The following is a 22,101-nucleotide window of genomic DNA, read 5'->3' as shown; positions in this document are numbered from 1 at the left end:
AAAAGATCTCAGCTACAATCTACGACTGGACTCACATACATAGGTAGACTACAGCTAATTAAGTCACTACTGTAGAATATACAAATATTCTGGTCATAATTTATCTTCTTGCCTAAAGCAGAAATCTCCTTTGGAAGGGAAATGAATGGAAAATGCACACCTGCAAAATGAATTGGAAAAAAACCTACAAACCAGTTAAAAGACTGAAGTAGAAATCTCTGAATGAGATTTCCTACCTACAATCATGCTAGAGATTTCCTACAATCACTCCTACATGCTAATCTATTCTAAGTAGTCAAAGTATAAAAAACAACTAAAAAATATAAAATTAATACAATGTATTTTTCAATGAATGACCAGATATTGTAGACCTTCTCAACACTCCCCCTCAAGTTGGAGAGTGAATGTCAAGAACTCTCAACTTGCGCTTCATAGTTGAGAGAACTTCCTTTCCTAATGGCTTGGGGAACACATCTGCAAGTTGGTTTGTTGAAGTAACATGTTTGGTTACAATTGAACCATCTTGTATTTTGTCACGAATAACATGACGATCCATCTTTATATGTCTAGTTCTTTCATAAAAAACGAGATTTTTTGCTATATGTAAGGCGTCTGTGTTATCGCAATATAACAATGCTAGCTTCGGATGCAATATTCTCAAATCTGTCAATAATGAGCGTAGCTAGGATAATTCATAGCTTGTATTTGTCATGGCTTTATATTCGGCTTCTGCTGAGGAGAGAAATACGGTTTTCTGCCTTTTTGTTCTCTAGGAAACAAAAGAAGATTCCAAAAATACACAGTAACCCATAGTGGATCTACGAGATGTTGGACAACTGGCCCAATTTGAATAAGAAAAAGCTCGAAAGGATAAATCATTCTGAGAAGGGAAAAACAAACCTTGTCCTGGACTGCTTTTCAAATAATGCAACACATGCAAGGCAACTTCCATGTGTGGTTTGTGTGGTGCATGCATGAATCTACTTAACACATGGACCGAATAGGTGATATCCGGCTAAGTAATAGTCAAATAAATTAGGCGTCCAACAAGTTGACTATATTGAGATGGATCTTTAAGCAATTCACTTGAATCCAAGAGCTTTATGTTTTGCTCCATGGGAAAGTTCATAGGTTTAGCACCCAAAAATCCACCATCTTTTAAAATATCCATATATTTTAGTTGCGAGATGGAAATTTGTTTATTTGATTGAGAAACTTCTATGGCCAGAAAATACTTAAAATCACCCAAATCTTTAATTCGAAAATGACTATGCATAAATTGCTTGAGAGCTAATATGACATTGACATCATTACTCGTAATAAGAATGACATCAACATATATCAACAAAGCTGTAAAAGATTTGCCTATTCGATATGTGAATAACGAGTAATCTGCTTTAGATTGAACAAATCCAGCAGCTTGGATAGCTGTAGAGAACTTGGCAAACCATTGTCAGGAAGCTTGCTTTGAGCCATATAACGACTTGTGAAGGCGACACACTAGATTCCCCCCTAGCGTCGAAGACCAGGAAGTGGAGACATATAGATTTTTTTCATGGAGATCACCATGAAGAAAAGCATTATTGACATCAAGTTGGTGAAGAGGCCAATTCTGGGCAGCTGCTAAAGCCAATAAACAACGAACAATAATCATTTTAGCAGTGGGAGAAAAAGTGTCATGTTAATCTAGACCTTCCAGTTGTGTGTAACCTTTTGCAACCAAACGAACTTTGAAATGCTCAATAGTGCCATCTGAGTGTCATTTGATTTTATGAACCCAACGACAACCAATAGGCTTCTTACCAGGAGGAAGAAAAGTGAGGGACCAAGTGTGTTTGGCTTCTAAAGTGGTCAATTCCGATTGCGTTGCTTCTTGCCAATGAGAATGAGAAGCTTCTTCGGTATAAGATGTAGGCTTAATATCATAACTGACAACAGCAGTAAAAGAGCAATGTTGTTGTGAGTAATGATGATAAAAGGCAAAAATGGTAAGGGGATATCACGTACCTTTTTTGTGGACCTGATGACAAAGGTGAAAAATGGTTAGGAGACGTCACTTGGTTGCAGACATAATCACGTAAAGTCGTGGGAGGGTGATGAGGTCGTTGAGAACGGCGTAAAAATTGGTTCGTGAGGAGGACTAGCTGGTGATGGCTAATGAGAAACTAGATTCGGTCGTGAGGATTGTTGGACGGGAGAAACTAGTTCCGATGTTGAGGGATTGAATACAAAAAGAGGAATCACATGGGTTGAATTTGAGGAAGTGGATTGAATGGACTTATGAGGAAAAATAATTTCATGAAAAACAACGTCACGACTAGTGAACATTTGATGGGTGGCAAGGTTATAGAGCTTGTAAGCTTTCTGACCAACAGGATAGCCGAGGAAAATACAATGTTTGGCTCGAAGGAGCGAATTTATGGGGAATGTGCACATCAATAGCTTATGCAAGACACCCAAAAACTCGAAGATAATACTAAGAAGGAAGCTTGCCATAAAGTCATCCGAAAGGAGTTTGGCGATAAAGGAGTGGTGTGGGCAAACAATTTATTATATGAACAGCATTAGAAACACATTTTGCCCAAAAATGTAATGGAATGTGGGCTTGAAAACGAAAAGCTCAAGTTGTCTCAAGAATGTGGTGGTGCTTGCGCTCTACAACCCCATTTTGTTGAGGAGTATAAACACAAAAATGTTGATAAATGGTCCCCTTTTGTTTAAAAAATTCCTGCATAGAGAAGAATTCTCCACCATTATCAACCCGTATGTTGGCTATAGAAACATGGAATTGTGTTTGGACAAATGAGAAGAAATTGACAAGTAAGTGTTGTGTTTCACTTTTTTGATGCATAAAAATACCCATGTGAATATAGAATAATCATCCACAATAGTCAAAAAATATTTCACACTAGAAAGAGAGGCAATTTTATAGCCCCAAATGTCACAATGAATTAATTCAAAGGGTCTAATAGATGAAAATGAACTAACAAAAAATGGAACTCGACTTTGTTTTGCAAGTGCACAAACATCACAAGCATTATTAGACTGGAAAGGGAAATTTAACAAATGTTTTGCCATAAAATCTAATCTGGAGGAAGACAAATACCCTAATCAATGATGCCACAAAGAGGTGGAGGAGGCGACCTAAGAACTGGGTGAATGGCAAGAAGTGACTGCTGTAGATGGAGTTTAAGGTTTTGGCTTTTCTAATGCTAGCGCAACCAAGTAATAGGGTATGTCTCGTAGTTCACCCAAACCAATTGTCGTCCTCGTCATCAAGTCCTTCAAAATACACCAATGAGGGAAAAATGTTACTAAACAATTCTGATCTCCGGTAACTCGACTCACAGACATTAAATCCACCGAAAATGATGGCACACCAAGAAATTTTTTTTAAGTAACAGCAAAATTCAAAGGTAAATTCCCAATGGATGTAATCGGAGCCTGTTCTCCACATGGCAGAGCAATTGGTGGCAAAAAGGTGTTCTTACTGCTTTTGATAAGCAAATTTGGAGATGAAGTAATGTGGTTTGTTGCACCATTATTGATAATTAATTGATGTAGGCGCAACATATGTTTGTAACAAACATGAGGAAGCATAAGCAGCATTAACTTTAGGATTGGCAGATTGTGTTGTCTCTTTTCCCTGCATGATAGATAAGATTTGTTGGTTTTGCAAATCTGAGAGCCCATTTGTCACCGACAACACTTCTTGCATTATTAGACCCTCCTTGATATTATTGACTGAAGACTGATGACTATTGTTGCACTTGAAATGAGTGCTTCCTTGATTGGATTGGTTTGATGCATGTTTAGGGTGTTCTGGTGGGTACCCGTTCAGCTTGCAGCACGTTTCTCACACATGATGGTCACGGTCACAATAAGAGTAATGGAAAGGTTTTCAATTAGATGAGTTGGAACGAGAAGAAGAACCTTGTCCACGTTGAATAGGCAGAGCCACTGGTTCAGCCTTTTGAACAACCATGGCAGAGTTCTCCATCGTCTCATGTGCAGCCCCTAGGCTTCGCTGCTTCTCTTATTGTACAATGGAAGAGTAAGCCTCGACAACACTAGGTAGTGGATTCATTAATAGAATTTGACCTCGGATCGCATTGTAGGACTCACTGAGTCTCATGAGAAATTGCATTAATTTGTGTCTCTTATGGTCCGCTCCATAAGAGCAAACTATGTCATTATAGGATCCTAGTTCATCCCATAACTTTTTCAGCCTTGTGTAATAAGCCGCAATGGTCATCTGATCTTAAGCAAGACAAGCAATGTCCCTCTCAATTTGGAAAAAACGAAGGGCATTGCTTTGAGAAAAATGATCCCAAAGGTCTTCCCATACCTCCTGGGCGGGGGTAAAAAAAATGACGCTGTTTGCAATATCCTATGCGAGTGAATTGAGAATCCTAGAGAGGATCATATCATTGCATCTTTTCCGCGAATCATAGTTGTTTGGTTTGGCTGTGGCAAACGACATTGTGGTGGTCCTGTCTTTGAAACCTAACTTGGATTTGGCATTAAAAGAAATTGTCATGGCTCCACACCATGTCGAATAATTATCCCCATTGAGAGGTTTGGAAACATGCACCATTCCTGGAAGATCGGAATGGTGAAGAAAAAATGGATTGGCATCATCAAGTTTGTCCTCATTCGAAGGTTGCTCGTTCACTATGATAATGGGAAACAACGATAAAAGGAAAGCAAAAAAAAAGAGGGCAGGGAGCTAGGGTATTGTTCCCTGCTCTCATACCATGTAAAAGAAGGAAAAAAAAAATATTTTTCTTTTGAATAATTTTATTGAATTGGAAGATGTAGCTTTATACAAGAAATTTTCTTCAATCATGCTAGGGATTTCCTATAATCATTCTTACAATCATGCTAGAGATTTCCTACAATCATGCTAGATATTTCTTACAATCACTCCTACAATCATGCTAAGCTATTGTAGGTAGTCAAAGTATAAAAAGCAACTAAATAAATATAAAATTAATACATATATTTATCAATGAATGGCTAGATATTGTTGACCTTCTCAATAGGATCACCATGGAAGACACATTTAGATTAAGCTAGGCATTTCAGAAAAGGATAAAATTGCAAATATAATGTATGACACAAATTGAGTTTTTCCAAGAAGATATTCCTCTAATGTTGGTTAGCCTTGCATAATAGATTGACCACATTTGATGAACTTATTGCTTGAGGACAAAATACCAGATAGTACTTGCAGAATCTATAAAGCTCAACTTGAATTTAGAGACCTTTATGTTCTTTAGTTCTCACATAAACTAGCAAATTCATCTGAAGTCAAGTTCTACGATTAACCTTCAAAGAGCCACTATAAACAAGGACGAAAACATCCCAAGACTTCTCAATATGGGGAATTCTAAAATAGTTGAAGCCTTAAGAATCCTTCATGCAATTGTTCATTACTAGTTCTGGGGAATGAGAAAAGCTCTTGACTATGTAAACTCTACTTCAGAAGTTAAACTCAAGTGTAGAAACACTAGGACTTTTTAATTCTTTGTAGACTAAATATGTTAGAACATATCTGGCCTTTGTATTGTTCCCCAATCTTTCAACAAATGCACCTTAATTTTTTTTTTTTATATAATTCCAGGTCCGTTGAGTTAGAAAAATTCTAACTTTGATGAGTTAGAGGGGTCTAATTCCCCCTATCAGTGTAGTCACCACAAATTGGTGGTCCTCCCCAAGAGGGAATAGTCCAAATGGAGTAATTTTTAGCTTTCCAAAGGCGAATGGAGACAATGTTTAGAGAAATTTTAATAAAAAGAAAGATTCTATGGAAATACATAATCAAACAGCACCACCACCCTGGTTCTAGTGAAAGGCAAAGAAGTTGTAGCCCTCGCACCCCAGGAGTGAAGTTTGAGAACGCCTTCTAGGCTTTAAAAGGTTAGAAATTATGGAAGATATTGATAGTGTGGGAACTAATAAACACCATTCTCCGTTACATGAGGAAAAATTTAAGAAGATAAATGATCAGTTCATACAAGTGTTAGAGGAGGTTTGGAAACAATTAGTGTGGGCAATCAATCCTTCCAAATTTCCAAACCTACTTTTACTCGGGAGGTGATGGAAGTGCCTTTGTTGAAAAAATTCAAGATGTTAAGATTATAAAATATAATGGTACTTTTGATCCTATGGATCATTTGGATTGGTTCAAGACTTGATGCATCTTCACGGGGTACCTAATGCTATAATGTGTAGAGACTTCACAGAAACTTTTAGAGGGCCAACATGGTCTTCGTATTAAGTACAAAGCTGCGATCCATTGGTTCCTTTAGGAAGCTGAAGAGGCAGTTTGCAGGGCATTTTCTTAATCGTCAGAGAGTAGTGAAAACTTCTACTACCCAAATGATGAACTTAGTTCAAAGAGAAAAAAATCATTGAAGGAATTCATGGGAGACTTACTGACGTCACCCTGCAAGTCAAGAATTTGGATCAAAAAGTGGCAATGGCAGCTTTGACGGCAGCCTCACACCTAGGGGAGTTATGTGTATTCATGGGGAGAGTTAATGAATTAATTGAATACTTAGAAAAGCAAGACTTAATTAAAGATAAAAGAACCTATTGAAATTTCAAAGAGTGAGGAAGGGAAGTGGTACCTAGAACTAGGTATCAATATTAAACCCATTGAAATATGACTCACACTAAAATTTTAATGCAGATAAATAGAAAGAATTATTTCACCTTGTTGGGACCAAGGAGAGTCCTGCATATATATGTGATATCGCAAATGAGATTGATTCCTTAGTACTGATGAGTTCCTCTCCCTAAGTTCATAAATAAATAAAGAAGAGATATTGGAAAGAAGAATAGAACTTCAAAAGATAGGCATGTGGAGAAATCAATTTCTAAAGAGATAGCTATGATTTTTGGGGTTCAAAACTTCGAGAGGGACCATAGAAAAAAAAATGAGAAAGGAGAAAGTGATGAAAGGTATAGCTATGATATAAGAAACTAGTAACAAAAAATATGTATGCATGGAACTTTAGTTGTTATGATGACCTCAGTGACAACCTATGAAATATGAACCTAAAACTTGGATAAAAATTTACAGTTTATTTCTATCTTCCACAAAAAGTATGCGAAGTTTATTGTTTCAAAAAGCCAACCTCTGGCCTTTGGTTAGGCATAGAATGAGTCAACCTTCAAGTCTAGACAAAGGGCCGACATCTAGGTCTACACGAAAGCCCGACATTTGGGTGGTGGGGCGAAAAAGGATTGAGAACCACTTATGTTGACTTTTTGAGTTCGATCCTTGTTTTGATTATGACAAATCACAACATCTCATTTGTGTGCCAAGTATGTATATGTTCATCTTTCTGAAAAAGCACAGATGATGCTGCAATATGGAAACCCTGAAATCCAGCTAAAAGATCATATTCAATGGCGTATTCCATGGGAGCAGACCTTGGAGATATTGAAATTTAAGTTGTAATAGTAATTAGGGTTTATTTGTTCATGCGTGTCAATTGATTTATATTGAAGCTCAAAATAAACCTAGATTGACCTTACGAACCCCAAAATAAAGGAAAACCTTTTATACTTAAAATTAAACGTTTTCACAAAAGGTTTAAAATAATTTTGAAATCGAAAACTGGCTAAAACACATTCTTTGTTAAGGCCTGGCCGACCGGTTGTGAAAGCCCAGTCGACCGGTGTGTGCATAAGGGCACATTTACTAAAGGACCAGTCGACCGGCCTCTCCACAGTTATATTTGGGCTAGTCGACCAGCGAGGACTTAAGGCCAATATGGTAAATTGCGCAGGCTTGGCAGACTGGCCACAATCATGCCTTGATTGCCCAGTCGACTGGACTGAACAAATAGGCACTTACATGCATACCTAGTTGACTGACCTTTTGAAGACATAATTTGCATAGTCAATCAGCACTGTTCATCCGGTAGACCGGATCATATGCCCGGTAGACCGAAGCTTGCGAAAAAGTAAATTGCCCTTTGGTTGGTTGACCGGACCTTAGGGCCAGTCGATCGGACCTCTTGGGTTGAACAAATTTGAGCTCCAAAACGGTCTGAAGTTCAAATTATATTATTATTTTATTGCCCAACGATCACATAACGGTCAAATTTCCAAAATGTCTATAAATACAAGCCCAAAACACTTTTAAAATGTTAGAAAACCATATTGAAAGTTGTATTGTTTATTCTTTGATTACTTCTTACTCTTCCTACTCCACTTTCAAAGATCAAACTTATTTTCCCATACTCTATCTTTTGATTTTTTTTTTTTTGGGAAAATCTTGGGGTTTATACAAGAATACTTTGAGCATTTATTCAACTAATATATCTTGCTTGAGAAGCCTCTTGTTCTTGAGATTTTAAAAGAGCAAATTATCTCTCCAACTTTTGTTTTTGAAAAACACTTTCTTGGAGAAAATTTTTAAGGGTTCTTGATAAAGGCTTGAGCTTATATTCAAAGTTCATATATTTAGCTTGAAAGCCTTTTTATTGTATTTTGTGTTAATCTCAAAGGCCGAATTCTCCTACATGCTTCATCATGGAAAATTGTTTGTGGAGAAAGTCTTTAAGAAAATCAAGAGTGCTTTGAGCAATATATCCTCTCATATATTTTTTGCTTGACAAGCCTCTTGTATTTTGATTTTACACACGGTCAATCATAAGGAAAAATATTTTCCAAACTCTCAGTTTTATTCGAAACATATTTTGAGAGAAAAATTTAAATACTCTACTGAGCTTCAGTTTGTAAATGATTTGAGAGTGCATCTAGTTTCAAAATTGTAGAAATATGCTTTTTGAGAAGCACTTGGTTGTACACAAAAATTATTTTCATACCTTTGTATTCCTAGCGTGGGGTATCACCGGAAGAGGAGGGCATCATCCTGTAAGGTGTGTAGTGGTTTGGCTCTACTCGGTTAAGTGAGCTAGGAGGGCACCATCCTGTAAGGTTTGTAATGGTTTGGTTCCATCAGGTAAATGAGCTAAGGAGACTCCGCTCTGTAAGGAGAATTTGTAAACGACGTCACTCCACCCGGTTAAGTGAGTAAGGTAGTGAAATCCTTGGGAGGTTTGCCCAAGGCGAGGACGTAGACATGTATAGCCGAACCTTGTTAAATCTTGGTGTCGCTCTCTCTCTCTCTCTCTCTCTCTCTCTCTCTCTCTCTCTCTCTCTCTCTCTCTCTTTCATATCTCATTTACATTATCGCACTTTAAATTTTTTGCAAGTGTATGTTTATTTATTAGTTGTTATAATTACTTTGCACACACATAACTTACTTTGTTTGGGATATAGTTGGGTGAATCATTTAAATTATCTGCAAAATGTTTTAAAAGTCCAATTCACCCCCCTTCTTGAGACTACACCATTCCCCTCAATTGGTATTAGAGCGAGGTCGTGGGTTTGAGCGCCCCAGGGCAGCTACTGGGGGGGGGGGGGGGAGATTGTTGGCTTTATGGGGGCTAGCAATAACACTCTAGAAAATAATATGCATATAAGTGGATATATATATATGGACATATTTAATTAGACGTCGTTTAAATTAAACCCCTTAATGATGGAACAATAAGTATATTTTAGAAAAGAAGGGAGAAGGTTTAGTTTAAGACCAAACCGTCAATGGTTTTGTGAAGCTCAGGGAAATTGTTGACAATTTTGAGTTAGTGAGGCCCATTAAAGGTAAAATAGTAAAAAAGAGGTTTGGTAAAAAACCAAACCATCGATGGTTTCAGGAAGCCCAATGAAACCGTCGACAGTTTCCTGCGGGATAGTGTTTATATAAATAGAGGTAAGCTCATTTATTTGAAGAAATCTCATACTCTCTCTCATCCTTAGGGCTGCGACATCCCCTTTTCTCTCTCTTCAATTTCTACCCCAAATCTCTACCAAATTGACGACGAGATGCTATATTAGGGTTTCAATTTCAATCCTTGACATTTTAATCGGAGCAAATTCGTAGTTTGGGAATCCTAGGCTCCACTCTAAGGCTAAGGTACGGAAACAAGTTATGTAAGTTATTTTAAGAAATTGTACAAGTTAAAATATAGCATGTGATTTCGGGATTACCGTATATGAATTTCTAGATAGTACAGGATATGGAATTATGGGTAGGGAAACTTATGATTTTACACGTGATATATGTATTTAGAAAAACCTGCGTTTTGTGCTCCAACTGCTTCAAACATTTTTTACGATCCCTGTAGGCGTATCTTCAGTAAGCAGGTCAGGTATTTTCAAAAGTTTAACTTATTAACAATAAAGCATGTGATTACAGAAATATTATATGACTTTTTGAATTATTAGGCTTATGTAAATAGAAAGTTTGAATTAATTATTATATGTATGTTTTGGAAAAAATTAGTTGTTGAATTTAAGTAGGTCTCCAAAGTTGAGTATATGATTATTTTTAGCAGAAGACTATAGTTATTTTAGGTAGATTATTATAAATGAATTATCACTCAAATTGTGTGGCATGAGTAAATAAATATGATACAACATAAATAAACCTGTTAGCATATTTTATGGATTTGTACAGTAAAGTATAGTTTTATGTGGTATTATAACATGATAGTTTTACCTAGAGATGTGATTTTATATGGAGCAATGAATATATATAGAATTGTGTTTTATACAGAGTTAAGAATATATATACAGAGTTGTGGGTATTGTCAAATCATGAAATATGGTTTAATTTCGAAATTATGATATGACTGTTCAGACGGCTTTATGTCGTATTCAGTATACTATGACAGCTTAGTCGACTTTATGCGGTGATAGTTTAGCTGGCTAAGTGCCATGACAGTTCAGCCAGGTTTATGTCATGATCAGTTATGAATGACAGTTATATACAGAAATATATGGATGAGTATAATTCCCCCTTGTATACGAGTCAGCATGAGATTATCCTCCTTGTATACCGGTCAGCATAAGGATGAGTTTAGTAAAGTCTCTCCCTGTATATGGGTCAGCATTATACAGGTCAGCATGAGGTTATTCTTCTCGTATATCAATCAGCATGAGGATGCGTTTAGTAAAGTCCCTCTCTGTATATGGGTCAGCATGAGGTTATCCTTCTCGTATACAGGTTAGCGTGAGGATGAGTATGGTAGAGTCCTTCCTTATATATGGTCCAGCATGAGGTTATCCTCCTCATATACAGGTCAGCGTGACGATGAGCAGTATATGATGATATGAGCGACTAATCAGGGAAGATTCTATTAGGTATATATATAACAGATGATCTACGTACACGAAGGAATCCATCACGATAAAGTATGAGTATAGTAGTATTCCGTCCTTGTATATGGGCTAGCATGAGGTGGTATCCTCCTCGTATACGGGCCAACATGAGGATGAACATAATAGAGTATGATGATACAACAAATTATTACAGAGTCATGATATGATAGTTTTATACAGTATTATGTTATGACAGATTATTATAATTATGTTATGATAGTTTTATGCAACAATATGGTACGACAATGTTATACAGAGTTATGATTATATATATACAGAAATGTGATTCTATACTAAGTTATGAATACATACAGAAATATGATTTTATACCGAGTTACAGTTATAAAGGCATGTATGTAGATTTATGAGAATAGAGTATTTTGTGAGCTAAAATACGTTTTGAAAAAGAAATATGTATTTTCAGAGATATATAGAAGTGTGATTTTAGTACTAATGATATTTTAGTAAATGTGAGAACAACATTAATGATATTTTAGTGAAAGTTTATTAATAAATGATTATATCTTGCTTATATGATAACTTACCTGCGTAACACTGATAATAATCTATTTCGTCTTAATGAGAGGTGTCTCACCCCTTGATTACTTAAAATTTTTCAGATACTATGTGGAGAAAAACAGGAATCAAAGTAGTGCAGTGAAGCATGGGTGGGATTCAGTTTAGATTTCATAATTATTGTAAGTGTAAGCGAGATACTAGTTTATGCAGTTTGTGTTTGCATCAGGATAGAAGGTCTTGTGGGGGAATTGAGTTATTTTAATTATGTTTGTATAAGTTCAGAGTTTTATTATGAAATGTAACATTTATTAGAGTTTAGATACATGTTATAATATTGGGATAGTTTAGTACTCTCGTAATAAGCATTTGAGGAGTTCCGCTGTCTTTATTAGTTATTATTATAATATGAAATATTTAGGATATTACAAGTGTTATCAAAGAAATTGAACGAAAATTTTTGAGGTGCTACACCAACAATCAACCCTGTCTGCAATAGGGCAAGGGCCCAAGGATCACATTGGCTTGGTGAGCCAAGGCCGCGGCACCCCTACTTGGAACTAGTGTAGCCTCTCATGTCCACCCGACAATTAGTACGGGGCTCTGCGCTGCCATTTAAAGGTATTGGTTGTGCCCCTTCTAGCACCAAGAATTGGTAGCACTGATTATGATAAATGGTATATTTGATAGCTAAGCTTTGCTTAGAATGAACAATTGAACCTTACTTATCTTCAACAATTGAGCGCTACTAAGAATAAATACTTGAGCTTTACTTAGATTCAACAGCTAAGCTCTGCTTCTGAGCTTTGACCAGATTATACAACTGATCTCCAATTAGATTCAACAACTGAACTCTACATAATATTGATAGTTGATCTTTGCTTAGATTTAATAGATGATCTTTGATCAAAATATATAGTTGAGTTTTGCTCAATTTAAACAAATGAGCTCTACTCAGATTAAATAATTAAGCTTTGCTTAAGATAAATGACTGAGCTCTTCTTAGGATTGATGATAACTCAAGATTGACAACTAAGCTTTACATAATATGAAATAATTAAGATCTACTCAAAACAAATAGTTGAGTTTTGCTCAGGATTGAAAGTTGAGTTTTCCCAAATTCAACAATTGAGCTTTGCTTAGGATAAAGAGATCAGTTATACTTAGATTCAATAGATGAGTTTCACTTAGAAGAAATAGTTGAGTTGTGCTTAAGCTTGATAGTAGAGCTTTTCTTGGATTCAATAAATAAGATTTTCTTAGATTCAACAATTAAGCTCTACTTAAAATAAAAAAACTGAACTATGCTCAATATTAATAGTTGAGATCTACCCAGGATTGAAGACCAAGTATGCTCAAGTTAGATTAGAGGTTGAGGTCTACTTGGATTGAATTGGAGGCCATTGTCTACTTTGCTTGGCTTGTCTTACTTTTCTTGTTTAGCATAGCCTATTCTATTTGATTGAATGGAGGTTTGTTTGGCTTGGTGAAGAGACTAAGATTTGATCTAATCGAGAAAAAGAAGGTGGATAAAATTTGGCATTGAAGAAAAGATATTAGTTCATTGCTTTAAAATAATTTCAAGTGATTTCTAAGGCTCAACAATAGGAGCTGTGATTTTTGGTGTAATCCCAAGAAGGGAGAGGGGGTGAATTAGATATTTTAAAATTTCCAAGTCAAATTAAAATCGCAACCAGTATTGCACAACCTACGGTATGTCTAATCAAATACAAATCAAGTAGATATATGAACTTTCAAATAATTTAAATGAGTATGACATTTTCAGTATTTCCCAATCAATCTCAAATCAGTATTTAAATGCGACTGCAGTAATCTCAACAGATAAAGATAAACAAGCAAATACAGAAATGTAAAGAGTTTAGGGAAAGAGTGACACTCGATTTTTATAAGGTTCGACAAACCATGCCTACGTCCTCGCTTTTAGCCAACCCACTTGAGGATTCACTATATGCTCACTTAACCAGGAAGAGCGACGCCATTTACAAGTTCTCCTTATAGGGTGGAGTCCCCCTAGCGCACTTACCAGGTGAAGCCAAACCGTTACACTTTCCAGGATGGTGCCCTCCTAGCTCCCTTAACCGGGCAGAGCCAAACCAATTCTACTTACAGGGTGCAGTCTCCCTAGCTCACTTACCAAGTGGAGCCAAACCGTTTCACAGATGTGAAAAATATTGTGTACAAATAAAGTGCCTCTACAATAATCAAATGGGTACAATATTAAGCTCAATGCACTCTTGTATGATGGGAGTTAATGCTCATTAGAGTATTTGTAGTTTATCTCTCAAAAATATATTTATGAAATAGTGTAAGAGATGATAATGAAAATGATCTTTGATTCAAATATATAATATTCACTAAGTGTATTTCAAAGATCTAAAACCCAACAAATATCTCCAAATATGTTTTTCAAAAAGCAGTGTAGGAGATGTTGGAGATTAGCTCACAAATCTATTTTGCAATAAACATAAAATGAGCTTTTGAACCTTACAATGGGTATGCACAAAGGTTCACTAGCTATAAGGATTTTTCCCAAAAATATTTATCAACAAAAATAATATGGAAAAAACTCAAAGCTTACTCTCAAAAATAATTTTAAAAGCTAATGAATGAGTGAGAGTAAAAGCTTTTAAATGAAATGTATAATGCCCACAAGAATGAGTATTCAAACAATCTTCAAGTTGTAATAAATTTGCAAATGAAGAAAATGAATTAATGTTCTCTTTCTAAGATGATTTTGCAAATGAGTATGAGAAAGAGAATGAAAAAATATGCTTGCATATGTGAAAGTAGAAAATAATTGCACAAAATATTTGAAAGAATTTAAATCTTAATCAAGTTGCTAATTAAGCTTATATGTGGGCTATATATAGACTTCCTAAAAAATTTGACCGTTAGGGACACGCTGGGCATTTTAGAATTTGTTTAATTAAAAATTAATGACGTTTAGCGCCTAAAATATTGCCCAACCTGAGAGGTCCGGTCGACTAGGGAAGCTACCGATTGATTGCCCTTAGGAAGATTTCAACCTTCCCAAGAGGTTCGGTCGATTGGGCAAGCCACTGGTCGGCTGGCCTCAGTGTCTCCTTCAAAAAGCAACAAGGGGTTCGGTCGCCTAGGGACATTGCCGGTCAGTTGGACCAAGGCAATTTCCTAATCACCAAGATTTAGTCTGCTGGCTTGATGATTCGGTTGGTCAGGTCTTGAAGGCCGGTTGACTGGGCATTTTAGTTATAAACTGTGTCGGTCGGCTAGGAATTTTAAAAACGTGTAAAACAAATAGGCCAATCGACTGGTGCGTATAACATAGTAAGGGCCCGGTCGACTGGGGTCTATGTAAATTCATGTTTTCGGCTAAGTGTTGAGGCTGGTCGATTGGGCATATATAAGGCTTTAAGGGCTGGTTGACTGGGCTCAATGAAAACTTAATTTTTACCCCTCTTCTTGTCCTTAAAAATATTTTAAAACCCTTGTATGATTTTGGAACTTTAGAAAAAGGTTTTTCATGAAGGTTTTGGTCCCCAAGGTCACTCTATGGTCATGTTTGAACATTCAACCACATTATGCATGATATGCATTATTATAGACCAAACTTAAATTCTATTACAATTCAAAATTAAATTTCTTCAACTCTTGCTCTTCATATTGCCATTCCACATGTTAGGTTAAGTGATCTTTTAGTTCCTCATGGCTTCCATTGTACCTTGACTCTACGTGCCTTCTAGAAGAGTTATTTGTTCAAGTACTAGATGCACAAGTGAGATATTTTTGAATTTGTCATAATCAAAACGAGATAGGACTCATAAAGTCAATAGGAGCATTTGATGAAGGTAAAAATGTTGTATACATAAAAAGGTCAAGGAAGGTGAAGGGTTATCCTTAGTAAAGGATAATTGTTGAGGAAAATGAAGGCGTAAAACCATTAAATTATGGAGGGAAACGAAGAGGTATAACCACTAAAGTTAAAGCCTCATGACCTCCTTCAACTTAAAGGCATAAGGTATTAAATATAAGGTTAGCTCAATTATAAAAGGATGGTTGTTAGGGGAGGTAAGACACACCAAAACTGTTCTTACTGTTTCTATTCCATTGTTAACCTCTTCCATCCCTAACTGAAGTATCGAAGTGATCCCCTAGAGTATACCTTGAGTCTTTAAAGCTTCTTTATTTTCTACAGGTTTGTGGATTTTGGTAGCAACAATGCCTAAATTAGACCCACAAATGTTGTGGTGCGTGGACTCCATCTTAAACCCTAGGTTTAGGTAGATAAAATAGAAGATAAGAAGTATGAAGCTCAAATGTTTCATTAAAAATTAAAGACTAGGTGAAAAAAAAAAATAGAGTTTTTTTTTTTAAGTTGTATAGTAAATGGGTGGCAACAATAGTCCTTGTAGCAAAGATGGATAGGAACATAAGAACATGTATGTGCTATTGAGATTTGAATAGATTAAGTACCAAGGATTCTACTATTGCATATTGAGGTTTTGGTAGAAAATAAAATAGATCACGTAGGGTTTTTGTATGAATGAGTTTAAGATTGGCTTTGGAGAGAAAAAAAAACACATTTATCACCTTTTAGGAAATCTTTTGTTTTAAAGTGATGCCATTTGGATTAAAAAATTTCAAGGCAACCTATCAAAGGGCAATGATTACACTATTCCATGATACAATGCATAAGAAGATCAAGGCATGTGCAGATGACATGATACACAAGTCTTGAACAGGAGAAAATCACACTTTGAGCCTAAGGAAATTATTTGATTGATTAAGGAGGCTCTGGTTAAAGTTGGACTCAATGAAGTGAATTTTGAAGCTAGCTCTAGAAAATTGTTAGGATTGGTTGTTTGTGAGCTGATAAAAGTTGATCTTAACAAACACCAAGCCAATTAAGAGATGCCACCACCACAAACTTATAGGAGATCAAATGTTTCCTTAAAATTTTGAGTTACATGGCTTGATTTATCTCACAACTAATAGTCAACCATAAGCCAATATTTAAATTGTTGCATAAAAATGGCACAAAAGAGTGAAATGAAGAATGTCAAGTAGCCTTCACAAAAGTAAATCAATAACTCTTGAATCCTTTCATGTTGGTATTTTGAGTACTTGGATGTCCCATGTTATGATAAATTTGATACGAACACATAATAAACTATTTGAGTAAAGGTCACTAATTATGATGAGAAATATGGTTGAAAGAACCTATTGTGCATTGTCTTGGGCCACCCAAAGATTGAGATAATACATTGTGCACCATTAAATATGGTTGATTTCAAAAACAATTCAATTAGTATAGTATTATTATCTAAGTATGATGTTGTATTGACATGAGAAAAGCCATAAAAGGAAATGATTTTGTTGCCTACTTGGAAAATCATTAAATTTGAGTGAATGAAGTTTGATTTCCTTGAAGGATATTATAAAGGTGAAGATGGTTTCAACAAAAATTCGAAGCATGCTTTTCAATAGCGTGTCAAATGCTTTGAGAAATGGAAATCAAGTAGTCTTGGTATCTCCACATGAGAAGCATTACCTTGTTACAACCAAGCTATAATTTCTATTCACCAATGTTGTGATATGGATGGGATAAATACTAAGCACAGCGTAATAAATACAACAAGTAAATGAAACACAACCAAAAAATGATAAATAACAAGAACAACAACAAGATTTACATGGTTCGGCAAAACTTACATCCACAGAAGCAATAGCACATAGAAATCTCAAAGTACACAATACACTTCTCAAAATGATCACACACACTCAATATATGCCTAGAATGACATATATAACAGTGTTTTGGAGGTTTCCTTCCAACTACCCAACCACCTTAACATTCAAATTCAAAATTCAAAAAACTGCTCATAGCCCAGAACTTCTCATCGACGAGAACAGAGGATTTATTGATGAGACCAAGAAGGACACTCATCGACGAGAACAGGGCATTCGTCGACAAGCCCATTTTTTACTCTCGGTATCTCAGGATCTCTAAGTTTTTCTTGCTCTCTGGATTTCCTCGTCAACGAGTACAGGACACTCGTTGATGAGTCTTCTACTGCCACTTAGGAATACTTCAAAACTCATGTTTTTCTTCCTTCGTTTGTGAATCCCACTAAGTATAAGAGCCACACACAAATATAACAATCTCCACCTTGGCAATTATATGCCCCTTAGGAGAACCTGAAAAATATATCTGACTGTTTTACCTTGAATTTAGAACGTTTAGTTGGGACTATCTCCCTTCTAGCACTTGGAGACATGCACCAAGTCCAAGCAACACCGCTTGAACTTGCCGATGGTAGCTTAAACTTCTATCATCAACCCTGATACAATTGTAGATGCAATACTCGAAAACTTCGCCCTAGGCTTCCAACAAGACTTTGCCACAACAGTAAACACAAGCACTACTACCAACCTTCTATCACCAAAGCCCCCTGTATAGTCTTCAACAAAACTAACAACTGACGATCCACTCTGTTGCCTGCTAAAACACCCCATTGCACAATCATGGGGGACCTTTGACATATCCTAGACATCACAACCCGTCCTTGGCTACCGAATGGTAGACATTCTATATTGATTCTTCATAGAATCCCCCTGAGAGAGCAAACAAAGTCTCCCTGCGGTTTCATCTATAAAGCCATCCTGAGATTACACCAATCTCCCTTTAGCCCTGTCCACAAAACCACCTTGAGATAACACCAATCTCCCTGCAGTTTTGTCCATGCAAATCAGCAAACCAAGACCTATCTTGGCCGTACCCAACACATTTATGTCAAAACCTTTCAACAGAGTTTCCAACTGATTAGCCTCAGTTAAAGCCTTTCTAGCCAATAACATGTTATTCACATACACCATATACATCACTCCATGGCATCCTATCACCTTCTTCCAAACTAGAAGTCTCACCAACTCAAACACCTGAGTAGTGGTTTGATAGTACACATGGGCCCACCGTGATTCTACTGGTCTCTCAAGCTGAAACTCCTTGCAATATGAACTATTTCATTTTTACCATGAGTTTGTTGCTCCACCTATATCACATGTCCATTCATACTGTGATACTGTTGACCTGAGATAGAACTCCTTGCATTTTTGTGTTGAGTCCCTAACTCCACCTGAATAACATGATTGCTGCTACCGCAGTTTTTTGGCTTTTGTTTCTCTTCCTTTACCTGAGTGCATTGCTCCATGGCTCTATCACCAAAAGCCATGTCCTCAATCACCCCTTTGTTTGCTATAGGATCACCTAGGTTGTGCCCACCTTTCTTATACCCCAAAAAAGTGTATTGTCTAGACATAACACTAAGTCTAGATCCTCCATCACTAGAATATTGCACCAGTGGACATCCACTCATAACTGAGTAGTCTATCGCAAATCTTACCCACAATTTACCTGTAACTTTCCCATCTAGCAATACCTTTGGCAATCGGTCACACGAGAAACGCGCCATACTCACTAACTTCACCAAGAATTACCCTGCAAGCTCTGTATATAACCTGTCCTGCTCATAAACTTCTTGAACAAAACCAGCGTACTCAGCCCCAATGTTTGACTTAAGAATCTTTTTCCCGGTCTAGTTCTCCACCTCAGCCACTACATGAAGTACACCAAGACCCTTCGTGATAAACACACAAAATACATATTTATAACTCAAAGGTACTTTGATTTGGCAAATGGAATGGCAAAGGATGAGTGTTTTTGGCTTTGGGTATGAAGAGGGGCTCTAAAAAATTCAGAAAAAATTTTGGCTAATCAAATCACTAATCATGTCTTTATTTTTAAAATGAGAAAATATTTATAGACATGGCCAAAATTATAACCGTTGGGGACACCAAGGGAATTATTAGAATTATTTTAATTGAGTTTAAAAAAATTAACCTGTTTAACCCCAATTAGCCTCGATAAAAATTAGGCCAACTCGAGAGTTTCGATCAACCACATTTTAAGTTTGGTCGGCTATATTTGTAAGTTTGATCAACCAAAGGGCTTTTGAACTATAGAGTATAGTCAACCACATTTAGGAAATTTTGGACCCTCCGAGGTTCGATCGACTAGGATATGTTCGGTTGACCAAATTTAGAGGCTCGGTCGACTAGGTCATTTTTCAACTAGAAGTTTGGTCAACCAGGGCATTGGGAATCAGCCACGTGCCAATTCGGTTGACCATACAGTTCAAGTTCATTTTAAAAATGGTCAACCGAATAGTCAACCTATTGACCCTGGGAGGCTCAGTCGACCGAAGCTTCTATGTAGGTTCTGGTTCGGTCAATCGAGCACACTTAGGTTGTGCATTTAAGTCCTAATTTTGAATATTAATTTCCCCTAATAGCATATATGAAAATGAGGATTTATTCTAAGTGTCTGTGCAAGGTCATAGGGTCTCTCTAAGGTTTTTTTACCTAGACCCAAAAATCCAGTGTTGGTCGACCAAAGGGTGATCCCTAAGGTCATTCAACGGTCTTAAGCTTATAGGTTCCTACATGCATGATATTGATAAATTATTATAGACTGTTGGAATTTAAATATATTACAGATCCGAATTAAAAATACAAAGAAATTAAACATTTTGGGTCTTCTTTTTCTTCAAGCCACTATGTGCCGCCATATTATTTCGCCAATTTGATCCTGCACACAAACTCGGCAAACATTAAATATCTTGTATTTGTCATTATAAAAAACGAGATAGAACTCAAAAAGTTAATAGATTATGTTTTGCAAAATTATAAAAGTTTTGAAAAATTTTGACAGCATTTCCCCTGTAAATAGGACATTTTCCCTAGAGATATGTTCCAAACCTGGGTGTTTACACTAAACAATTCGGAATAATCCAACCAGTAATGACTGTATCTTATAAGTAGTACAAAAAAAGAAGAAGAAGTAAGCTTTGAAACACTATGATCTATTTAAATTTATACACACACACACACACACACACACACACACACACACACACACACACACACACACATACGTACATACATACATACATACATAAAGATCTTTATTTTGACTAGATTTTATGCATGCTTTTGATCTTCATTTCCCTAATTGGGTCTTAAGTTGGGAGATTAATGTTGTTAGATCTTCAGTTAAAAAGTTGGGAGGCTCTGTATTACTTATAGGCTATAGTGTTTGGAAGATTTATTTAGGAGGAGGTTAAGAAAGCATTGGAATTTAACAAATTTTCAACCGCACGTCGTCTATAAATAGAACATTTCCCAAACCTACAAGTCACAAAAGTTCTTCCTAGATTTAGCTAAGATAGCAGCAGTAGTACACAACCTAGGGTTTGTCTACGTAAATATGAAATTGCAGAAAAGATAAATCAAGTCCTAACAGCACAAGCAATACAGTTCCAATATCCCCCAACAATTCACAATTCAGCATATGAATAGAATTAAGCAAGTAACAGAACTACCAGCATGCAGTTCAAACTACGTTTTACATACTTTCTAATGAGAGGAGCCACTTGCATCGTCTGGTCGAGATTGGCGCATCATTTGTTCAAACTGCGCTTGCCTATTCAGAATGGCTTCGAGTGTGGCTTCAACGTTGGACACCTTGTCTTTCAATTGTTGGTTCTCCACTTCAATGTTGGACATCATGTCTTTCAATTGCTGGTTCTCCATTTCCATCCTATGCATCCACTGAACCATCTCCTCCGCCTGAGACTCGGCACCTTGACGTGCTTGTTCCATCTCAACACGAGACGCCGCACCTATAGAAGATGATGTTGTTGGGGCGATGTATCCACTTCCAAGACCTTTCACCCAACCCCCGCTCATTCCTCAAGCACCTGAGTGGTTATTTGGTAATCCGTTATTTGTTGACTCCCCTATGAAATAGGTGCATCCCTTAGTTCGACCATCTTCGCCTATTTTCAATCATGAAAATGATAAAAAGAAAGAAATAAGAATACAACTTTGATGTTTTGAATCAAATTATAAACTAAATATTTTCTTTGACTTACATGTTTGCCCTACGCACCACTCCCCCAATCGCCTTTGGTGTGTTCTCTAATAGAGATCTAGAAGCGACTCCTCTGCACCAGTCTCAGGATCACGCAACATTATCATATAAAACATCATTAATATTAATTCAAGTAATGGTAAGATAGTTTTATATATTGAAATTATCCTTCGATGATTTACGAATAACCTCGACCCACTGCAATGCGTCGTAGGGAGTTTGCTACTGTTCACAACATTTTTTTCACATATTACGTACAAAAAAGATGTAATGGATTTTTATTAGCCACATCAATGTGAAAAAGTAGTTATTATAATACAAACACATCACCTGATAGTGTGGGTTAC

General features: G+C 36.4%; 1 pseudogene; it reads right to left on the bottom strand.

Annotated features, from left to right (window-relative positions):
- Window positions 1-388: 388 nt before the first annotated feature.
- On the bottom strand, window positions 389-19,235 carry LOC131155955 (uncharacterized; annotated as a pseudogene).
- Between the last annotated feature and the right edge of the window lie 2,866 nt (window positions 19,236-22,101).

The sequence above is a fragment of the Malania oleifera genome, chromosome 5, assembly GCF_029873635.1.
Source record: "Malania oleifera isolate guangnan ecotype guangnan chromosome 5, ASM2987363v1, whole genome shotgun sequence".
Classification (NCBI taxonomy): Eukaryota; Viridiplantae; Streptophyta; class Magnoliopsida; order Santalales; family Ximeniaceae; genus Malania; species Malania oleifera.
Note: the sequence above shows the minus strand (reverse complement) of the source record. Positions and strands in the feature narration are given on the sequence as shown.